This window comes from Melanerpes formicivorus, unplaced genomic scaffold (assembly GCF_026170545.1).
Source record: "Melanerpes formicivorus ecotype bairdi unplaced genomic scaffold, bMelFor1.0.p_v2 SCAF_2, whole genome shotgun sequence".
Lineage (NCBI taxonomy): Eukaryota > Metazoa > Chordata > Aves > Piciformes > Picidae > Melanerpes > Melanerpes formicivorus.
The window spans coordinates 47,561,240-47,570,873 of NW_027142354.1; positions in this window are offsets into that span (position 1 = coordinate 47,561,240).

The following is a 9,634-nucleotide window of genomic DNA, read 5'->3' on the forward strand; positions in this document are numbered from 1 at the left end:
AGGACTTTTACCACTGGTTATATGGAAAACTGGGATTTAAGAGCTAGCTTAGAAGGGAAGCACAGCTTGGGGATAATCAGCACAGCATGGGCAGAGCTTTGGCTTTGACTTTAGCCTGGCACAGGGACAGGGCAAGTGGCACAAGCTAGTTCTTTGAGTGAGGCTATCCAGTAATGCCACACTTGTGTGCATGCATCGTGTGGGTGATAGCTCCTCTTGCTTGCTCAGGAGGCAGATGGGGTGAATGAAGAAGAGTGTGGCCAGCAGGTCAAGGGAAGTTCTCCTCCACCTCTACTCTGCCCTACTGAGGCCACAGCTGCAGTACTGGGTCCAGTTCTGGACTCTCCAGGTCAAGAGAGACAGGGAGCTACTGAAGAGAGTCTAGTGGAGGCTACAAAGATGCTGAGGGGTCTGGAGCATCTCTGGGAAGAGAAAAGACTGAAAGCCCTGGGGCTGTTGAGCCTGGAGAAGGGCAGCCCCAGAGATCTGAGCAATGCTCAGCAAGAGCTAAAGGGTGAGGGGAATAGACTGCAGACAGACTCTTGTCAGTGGTGCCCAGGGACAGGACAAGGGGCAACAGGCACAAACTGGAACCCAGGAGGTTCCTTCTGAACAGGAGAAGAAGGTTCCTTGTTGTGAGGGTGCTGGAGCCCCGGAGCAGGCTGCCCAGAGAAGTTGTGGAGTCTCCTTGTGTGGAGAGCTTCCAACCCCACCTGGCCATTGTGATCCTGGTCAGGCTGCTGTGGGTGCCCTGCTTTAGCAAGGGGTTGGACTGGATGATCTCCAGAGGTCCCTTCCAACCCCACCGTGCTGGGATTCTGGGATGAAAAATTCATCTCCAGGTACCAGCCTCGTGGAGGCTTTATCCTCACATTGGGTGCAGTGAGTTTGGTGCCCATGAGATGTTCTGCTCCTTCTGCAGCCATTCACAGGGGTACAAAAGAGCTGTAAAAATCCTGCTTTGGTTCTGCTCCATATCTCACACTTCCAGGAGTGAAATCCTTGTTTGCTTGGTGCTTTCAGCACCCAGGGCATGGGACATCTCCAGCAAGGAAGTGAGGGAGATGTAATTGGTGACGAAAGGGGCTGTTGAAGCTTGTCCTCTAGTTAGTGCCAACCTGAAATTATCACCCTTAGAGCTGACATTTCAGGGTTTTATCCCAAAGTGTCTCATTGTGGGGGCAGCCTTTTTGTTGCAGCATCATCACTATTATGATAATTATACTCCAGCACTTCTGGTGTGGAAACCAAAGAGATCCAGAGGGAGCAAGAAAACCCTTGTGTGACCTCAGAGAAGGAATCACATGAACTGAAGAGAACTGCCAGTGGAGGTGTGGGGTGAAAGCTCCCAGCTCATGGCAGCAATGTGCTCAAGTGGCCAAGAAGACCAAGAGCATCCTGGCCTGGACCAGGACCAGTGTGACCACCAGGACCAGGGCAGTGATTGTGCCCTTTTAATGGGCACTGGTGAGGCTGCACCTTGAATCCTGGGTTCAGTTTTGGGCCCCTCACTCCAAGAAGGACATTGAGGGGCTGGAGCAGGTCTGGAGATGGACAACAAATCCTGGGGGAGGGTCTGGAGACCAGGGCTGGTGAGGAGCAGCTGAGGGAATTGAGGCTGTTTAGTCTGGGGAAGAGGAGGCTGAGGGGAGACCTCATTGCTGTCTCCAGCTCCCTGAAAGGAGGCTGGAATCAGGTGGGGGTTGGTCTCTTCTCCCCCGTATCAGGTGATAGAACGACAGGAAGTAGCAGCAGGGGAGGTTTAGGTTGGACATTAGAAGAAAGTTCTTCACTGAAGGGGGTGCTGCAGCCGCCCGTAGGGGATCCGACCGTCCAGCAGGGGCTGGACCATCGTGGAGCTGGGCACAACGGTGATGTTGTGGGGAATCCGGGGCTCCATGGATGAAGCAGTCTGATCCAGGGGGAGAAATCTGCTCTTAGGTGTGCTGGGGGAGGGAAAGGAGAGAGAAAAGGGGTGGGGGAGAGAAAGAGCAGGTGGTTAATGAGTGACCCTGCAACACCTGCCCAACCAGGGCCCTCAGCTGAGGCTGGTAGCATGCAGAAGGTTTTAAAAGGTAGAAGTTGTGAGCTGGGGAGGCAGAGCACTTGGCTGCAGGTGAAGTGCATCACTCCTGCTTTGCTGCTGTGCTTCTCCTCCTAACCTTGTGGCCAACAGGACCAGGAAAGTGATCCTCTCCTGTACTGGGCACAGGTGAGGCTGCGCCTCAAAGAGTGGGTTCAGGTTTGAGCCCCTCACTCCAAGAAGGATATTGAGAGGCTGGAGTAAGTCCAGGGAAGGTCAGGAAAGCTGGTGAAGGGTCTGGAGAACAGGGCTGGTGAGGAGCAGCTGAGGGAACTGGGAGTATCTAGCCTGGAGAAGAGGAGTCTGAGAAGAGACCTTGCTGCTTTTTAAACTCCCTGAAAGGAGGCTGCATTGAGGTGGGGGTTGCTTTCTTCTCTGCAGTATATGGTGATAGAAGGAGAGGAGATGGCCTGAAATTGTGCTGGGGAGGTTTAGGTTGGAGATTAAGAGCAATTTCTTTGTTGCAGGAGTGGTCAGGCATTGGAACAGGCTGCCCAGGGAGGTGGTGGAGTCCCCATCCCTGGATGTGGTCAAGAAATGTGTGGCCATGGCACTTGGGGACATGGTTTAGTGCCCATGGTGGTGTTGGGTTGATGGTTGAACTGATGATCCTAGAGGGCTTTTCCAACCAAAACAATTCTGTCATTCTATGTTTGCTGTTCCAGGCTGAGGTAGCATCTCAGCTGCTGCCCTGGAGAGTCCTTCTATTAGAGCTCTAGAATCCATGGAACTGGTTGTTGGTCAGTGGTGTTTTCCCAGGAAGAAGGCAGAGGGAATTTTGGCAGGAAAAATAACAGATTTAGTTTCCCTTGAGCTTGTCACTTGATGCTGTCACATTGAGGTGCTGTGTAGGGTTGTATGTGGTTCTCCTGAGGGCTGAGTGTTGTGTTTGAGTATCAACAGAGCATCTCATACTCATGGAGTCACCAACTGGTTTGGGTGGGATGGGACCTCTAAGTTCTTCCAGTCCAACCCTGCTGCAGTCAGCAGGGACATCTGCAGCTTGAGCAGGTCGCTCAGAGCACCAAACAACCTGACCTGGAATGGTGCCAGGGATGGGGCAGCTCCACCTCTCTGGCCCCGGGCCTCACCTCACTTCTTCCTTGTCTCCAGCCCAAATCTCCCTCTTTTAGTTTTAAACCATCAGCCTTGTGTCCATGCCGCAACAGGTCCTGCTCAAAAGTCTGTCCCCAGCTTTCTGCTCAACCCCTTTAAGCACTGAAAGGCCACCAGAAGGTATCTCTGGAGCCTTCCCTTCTACAGGTTGAACAAATCCAACTCTTTTAGCCTGGCCTCACAGCAGAGGGCTTCCATCTTTGGGTCATTTTATGACCTTTATGACCTTCTCTTTGTATTTCTACCTCCACACACCAAATGATTCTATGAGTCCTTAGGTCTGCAGAAGTCTTCAGCCAGAGTTTTACTTGCAGCTTGGAAGAGCTGTTTGAGGCAGCCCTGGTTTGAATGAGTCTGGGTGGCTTCTCTTGAAGCCATCTGAGATCCTTTGTGGTGTGAGGCTTTCACATGAAAACAAAATAAACCAAACCCCTTGTTGTTCCTGGTTCTGGTTTGTCTGTTCCAGTTTCAGCCAGGCAGCATGGGCTGAACATTGTCCCCTTGGCTTCAAAGAGGTATCTGGAGGCTCTGCCTGCCTGAGGGGTGATGAATTTTGATCCTGGGGTGTACCTGAGTTCTTGAGAAGCCTCTGTCCTACACAAGGGGTGATGGACTTTGCTCCTGGGAGCTTCAGCAGTGTCTGTAGTTACACAGGGGTGGGACTGCACCATGCTTCAAACCCATCAGCAACACAGAGGGGAAACCTTGGCTCTGGTCAGAGCAGAACTCAGGGTGATGGTGGTGGTATGTGGAGGTGTGATACAGTGGTTGATGTCTCAACATCTTGCTGCGGTGGGGCACCCTGGAAAGAGCAGAATGGGCATACAGGGAGAGGTTAGAAATGCCAAGATTACAAGAACAAAATTCAGCCTCACAGTAAGGTAGGGGTTGGCAGTGACCTCTGGAGATCATCCAGTCCAACCCCCCTCCCAGAGCAGGTCCACCTACAGCAGGTTGCACAGGATGATGTCCAGGCAGGTTTTGAACATCTCCAGAGATGGGGATTCCACCACCTCTGAGCAGCCTGCTGCAGTGCTCTGCCACCCTTACATGAAAGAAGTTCCTCATGTTTTGATGGAACTTGTGATGTTCAAGTTCTCTCATGTTTGAGGGTTTTTTGTTTGTTGGGTTGATTTTTGTTTTCCCCAAGGGAAAAACTCCTCCTTGGCTGAAGGGAGAAAGGAAGGAGGATGGCCAGAAGTTGTTTGTGAAGAATGAGCTTTTAGAGGGACCTCGTGTGCAGAGCTCTTTAACTTTTCCTGGCGTCTCCCATCCATTCCATTGTTAAGCCCTTTGCTGTTGGAGGCTCTGGGTGAGCTCATTGCCAGGGCCTCTGCAGTTGTCTCCCAGCTTTGGGATCCCTACTCTTGAAGGGGGGGGAAAAAAAGAGAACCCCCAAAATTGCTTCAGGTCCCTCCCATGCCCAGCTGCTGAGGGAAACAGCACCTTGGTGGTTGTGAAGGAGGGGAGGTAGCAGGGCAGATTCCCACAGTTTGAGAGGAGACAGGAAGGTCTCAGTGACTCATAAACACCAACAGATTCAGAGCGTGGGCTTCTCTTTGTTGTTTGCTATTCCTCATTTCATGGTTTTCCTTCTTCATGAGCGTGTTTGTGTGTTTTAGATGATGCCATCGTTCTGTCAGGACACTGTGTGTGGTTCCCACGCAGGAGAGATGTGCTCTGCTCACACAACGGCGAGCAGCAGCCACTGGAAACCCTTGAGGGCTCTGTTTGGTGCCTCATGTGTGGATCTCGGGGCAGTGAGAAGGAGCAGGAGGGATGTTGTCATCGATGTGCCCTCATGGCCGAGAAGGCAAATGGTCTCCTGCTGTGCGTTCAGAAGAGTGTGGTCAACAGGTAGAGAGAGGTTCTTCTCCACCTTTAATCTGAGGCCACATCTACAGTACTGGGTTCAGTTCTGGACTCTCCAGTTCAAGAGAGACAGGGAGCTACTGGAGAGAGTCCAGTGGAGGCTACAAAGATGCTGAGGGGCCTGGAGCATCTCTGTGAGGAGGAAAGGCTGAGAGCCCTGGGGCTGTCAAGCCCGGAGAAGAGGAGCCTGAGAGGGGATCTGCTCAGTGTTCAGCAAGCAAGGGTTGGGGGCAAGAAGCTGGGGCCAGACTCTTGTCAGTGGTGCCCAGGGACAGGACAAGGGGCAACAAGCTGGGAGGAACAGAAGGAGAAGCTTCTTTGGTGTGAGGGTGCTGGAGCCCTGGAGCAGGCTGTCCAGAGAGGTTGTGGAGTCTCCTTCTCTGGAGAGCTTCCAAACCTGCCTGGCCATTGTGATGCTGGGCAAGCTGCTGTGGGTGGCCCCACTTCAGCAGGGGGGTTGGACTGGATAATCTCCAGAGGTCTCTTTCCACCATATTGTGACTCTGTGGCTTAACCACCCTTCCCAGCATGGCTGGGGCCCACTACAGCTCTTGGTGTAGTTCCATGTGGCCTCAGCCCCAGTGTCTTGGAAGGCTGGTTCCATCTTCGTATGCTACCAAAGGCTGATGGGGCCATGGCTGTCCCAGAAGTGGTGGCATCTTCCTAACTGATTGAATACCAATGTTTTATCAGAGGGGTGGGATGAGTTTCCCTTGAGAAAGGAGATTATTATGGCTTTGCATGGACGTTTGTGCTGTTGGGTGACTTCTGTCTCACATAAGGTCCTTGTTTTCCTCTTCCACCAAGATCTCTCCTTCTGCTTGTACAGTGTGTGAGATTTGATACTCACATGTTGTCTCAGAGCTGGAGATAGTTTAGTCCTTTTTGTGTAACTTTAATTTCCTCTTTTAAGGCATGTGGAAGACCCTTTGCAAATTCATAGAATCATAGAATGGTTTGGGTTGGAAAGGACCTTGAAGATAATCTAGCTCCAACCCTCCTGCCTTGGGCAGTGACACCTTCCCCTAGCCCAGGTTGCTCAAGACCTCATCCAGCCTGGCCTTGAACACCTCCAGTGAGGAGTCATTCATTGCCTACCTGGGCAACCTTCACTGTAAATTTCAGAATGTTTGGCTTGGAAGGGACTTTTCAAGGTCATATAGTCCAACCTCCTGCAGTCAGCAGGGACAGCTGAAACTAGAGCAGGTGATGAAGCAGTTCATCAATGTTTAAGTGCCAGAGCTGTGAGCTGTTTGGCTCACTGGGCTGTGCTGGTCAAACCCCTGTGTGTTAGGAGCAGCTTTTAGTCCATCCTTGCCTACTCAGCTGCCTGAAAGACCTTTCCATGCTCCCCTCTGGATCTGGGGACAACAGCAACAATGCAGCTGCTCAAACAGGGCTGGAAGTTTCAGAAGCACACAAGCAAGCCCTACAAAACTCTCCCAAGGCGGCTGAGTAATTTTGTTTGCTTGAGCATTTGAATCCCCCCCAATTACCCCAGGGAAGGATATTGCCTCTTGAAACAGAGTTCAAAAAGCCCAAGACTTTATTTTTTTGGTTATAAATAGCTCACATCCTCTCGATAACAGCAGCCAGGCTGCTATTTATTGCCCACTTCCCCTCAGACAGACAGCTCGCGGTCGTTAAAATCGCACTTCCCATGGAATCCAGAGGAACTTGGGTCTTCAGGTTCCTACAATTGTTTGTCCTTCTGGGTTTCCTTTGTAGCTCACAGCCTTCAGCCAGCCTAAGCCCCACCAGCAGCTGGCTGAGATGCTGTTGAGATGCATGGCTGGAGTCCTAACTCCCATTCTCTACTCTCTTCTTCATGGATTCATAGAATCACAGAATGGTTTGGATTGGAAGAGACTTTAGAGGTCATCTAGTTCCAACCCCTGTTCCACAGGCAAGGACACCTTCTCCTAGCCCAGGTTGCTCAAGGTCTCATCCAACCTGGCCTTGAACACCTTCAGGGAGGGGGCATTCTTGGGGACCAGAAGGACAACCCATTGATTCCCAGCAGCATGGGAAGTTCACTATATATATATCTTCACTATATATATAAAAAAATATTGTTTTCCCCTCTCCAGACCTCAGTGAGCACCTTCTGGCCTCATTTTATTGTAGAATCATAGAACTATTTTGGTTGGAAAAGGCCTCAAAGTTCTGCAACCTCCCTGGGCAGTCTGCCCTAGCGTCTCACCGCCCTCACTTGATTGAATTTCTTCCTGATCTCCAGCCTAAATCTAAATCCAGTCTCTTCCTAGATGTAGGATATTAGGAAGAAACTCTTTACACTGAGGGTGGTGAGACACTGGAACAGGTTGTCCAGGGATGTTGTGGATACCCCTTCCCTGGAGGTGCTCAAGGCCAGGTTGGATGAGGCCTTGAGCAGCTTGTGCTAGTAGAAGGTGTTCCTGCCCATGGCAGGGGGTTAGAACTAGATGACCTTTAAGGTTCCCTTCCAACCCACCTCATTCTGTGATTCTAAATCCTCTATCCACAGGAGTTAATTTTCTTTGGTCATAGCTTCCTGCTGTGGCATCCATTTGGACAAAGCATCTCCTCTGAGAGGCTCCATGAGCTGTTTCCTGCCTAGCTGAGAGCCAGGGGGGATGTTGGTCAGATGCTCCAGCACAGTGCCTGGAGTGAAGGGATGTGGTGCAGAACGTCCCAGATCCCTGCTCTGAGAGGATCATGTTTCTGATTAGAAAAGCCCAGTTACATAATTGCATCCCATAATCACAAACATACCTGGCACCCAGCAGGACTTGGGGTTATGATTTATTCATCAGAACTTCTTCACGCATAAACTTCTATTTATTCCCTGCTGCAAGGAGAGGAAAATGTCAGCAGAAGATGTGGTGCTGTGCAGCCAGCTGGAGCTTGTAGCTCCATCTTCCTTCTCTTCACATCTACTGAAAAGTCATTCTGGTTTTAAGGTTTTTTGTTGAGGAATTCATGTATCTTTGGGATCATGAATCCAGCTGGAAAGGGAGTGGGAGATGCTTGCCCTGCCTGGTCCCTTACTGGGGCTGCAAGCAGGGTTGCTGCCCTGCTGCCACTTGAAATCCTTGTTGGGTCCTTCTGAAGCTCTCCATCTCTTTTGCTGGGTTTAATGGGTGGTGAGGATTCTATGCTTGCTGGGTTGGGGTGAGCTCTGAACCCCGAGCTGTCATTCAGCCCAAGCTGCTGCTGGGTGACTGCTCAGCCTCTGTTAAGTAGATGGGCTTTGGTGGCCCAGGCATGACCAACAGCTTCTACAAGCCCCCTTCATCCCTTTTCTGCCTCAAAAGGCAAGAGGAAACAGCCCCAGATTGTGCCAAGAGAGGCTGAACATGAGAAACAACTTCTTCCCCAAAAGTATTGTCAAGCCCTGGCTAATGGTTCCCAGGGCAGTGGTGGAGTCCCCATTCCTGGAGGTGTTGAAGAGCCATGTAGATATGGTGCTGAGGGACACATGGTTTAGTGGTGACCTAGCAGTGTTGGGTTAATGGTTGGACTTGCTCTCTTAAAGTCCTTTGCCAACCATTCCATTATTCTATGCTTCTAGTAGAAATTCCTTTCCTGATTTGACTTCCAAGAGCTGAGGTAGCTTTGGACCTGGTAGTGAGTGGAGAAGTCTGAAGCTTTTAGCTCTGTATCTCTCTGACATCTCATAACCTGCGCTCATGGTGTTGGAATTGATTTCCTTCAAGAGTCAATTATTGAAAAGAGTGTAAAAAAATTATGATTTAAAATATGATAACTCTGATTGGAAAAAGATGACTTTGACTTTGATTTGCTGTCAGAGTGCTCTGGTAGACTTCCAGCAGAGAAGCGAACAGCAAAGTGGTATTGTGAAAGCTTTATGTGCAAGACATCAGTCAGTGTTGCCAAACTCTGACTAAAATTTAGACCTCCTGGCTCAGGATATTTAAAAACCACCCCACAACCAGCATGACAAAACCCTCATCTTTACCTTGGTGCAGATTCTTTGCCATTGGATGTCCTGATCCCTACGAGATTCCTGATCTCTATCTCTTAGGAAGATGAACTTCAGTATGAGGGTGGTGGGGCTCTGCAATATGCTGCCCAGGGAGGCTGTGGATGCCTTCTCCCTAGAGCTGTTCAAGGGCAGGATGGATGAGGCCTTGAGCAGCCAAGTCTAGTTTGTGAGGTGTCCCTGCCCATGGCAGGAAGGTTGGAGGAGATGATCTCTAATGTCTCTTCAACCACTCTGTGATCCTTCGATCTGACCCAGTGGCCAGTGCCACATCATTGCTTTGGTAATGTTCTCTCAGGCCAGGTAAAGCCCTGGATGAGGATGACATAAACCATGGCCTGAAAGGCAGTTGTAGTGAGGTGGCTGTTGGTCTTTTCCCCTTAGTATCCCATTTCCAGGAGGGAATAGCCTCAGGTTGCACCAGGGGAGGTTTGGGTTGGAGATTAGAAGCAATCTTTTTCCTGCAAGAGTGGTCAGGTGTTGAAACAGGCTGCCCAGGGAGGTGGTGGAATCACCATCCCTGGAGGTGTTCAAAAGACCTGGGCACATGGTTTGATGGTCATGGTGGCGTTGGGTTG